Consider the following 513-nt stretch of genomic DNA (forward strand, 5'->3'; position numbering starts at 1 on the left):
GAAAGATCCACAAAACACATGTGGACTGGTTGGGCAAACTCCAATGAACCCTCCACCACCCTGAAGAGGGCATAGAGCTGGTCCAGTGTTCCACGGCAACATAGACTTTCCCGGGGAGGCTGAGGAGGGTGATCCCCCTATAGTTGGAACACACCCTCCGGTCCCCCTTCTTGAAAACAGGGACCACCACCCTGGTCTGCCAGTCCAGAGGCACTGTCTCCAACCACCATGCAACATTGCAGAGGCATGTCAGCCAAGACAGCCCCACAACATCCAGAGTCTTAATGTACTCAGGGCGGATCTCATCCACCCCCAGTGCCTTGACACCGAGAAGCTTCTCAACTACCTCGGTGACTTCAGCTTGGATGATGGACGAGTCAACCTTCGAGCCCCCGGCCTCTGCTTTCTCATCCTATATTTCACTTGTATTGTGGGGCATTCGTGTGGACGGCTAAGTAAAAATTTCATTCTACAGGGAAACACATTTCCTAACTGTGCATCAGGCGAATAAAC

This window comes from Monopterus albus, unplaced genomic scaffold, assembly GCF_001952655.1.
Source record: "Monopterus albus unplaced genomic scaffold, M_albus_1.0 scaffold61.1, whole genome shotgun sequence".
NCBI classification, from domain to species: domain Eukaryota; kingdom Metazoa; phylum Chordata; class Actinopteri; order Synbranchiformes; family Synbranchidae; genus Monopterus; species Monopterus albus.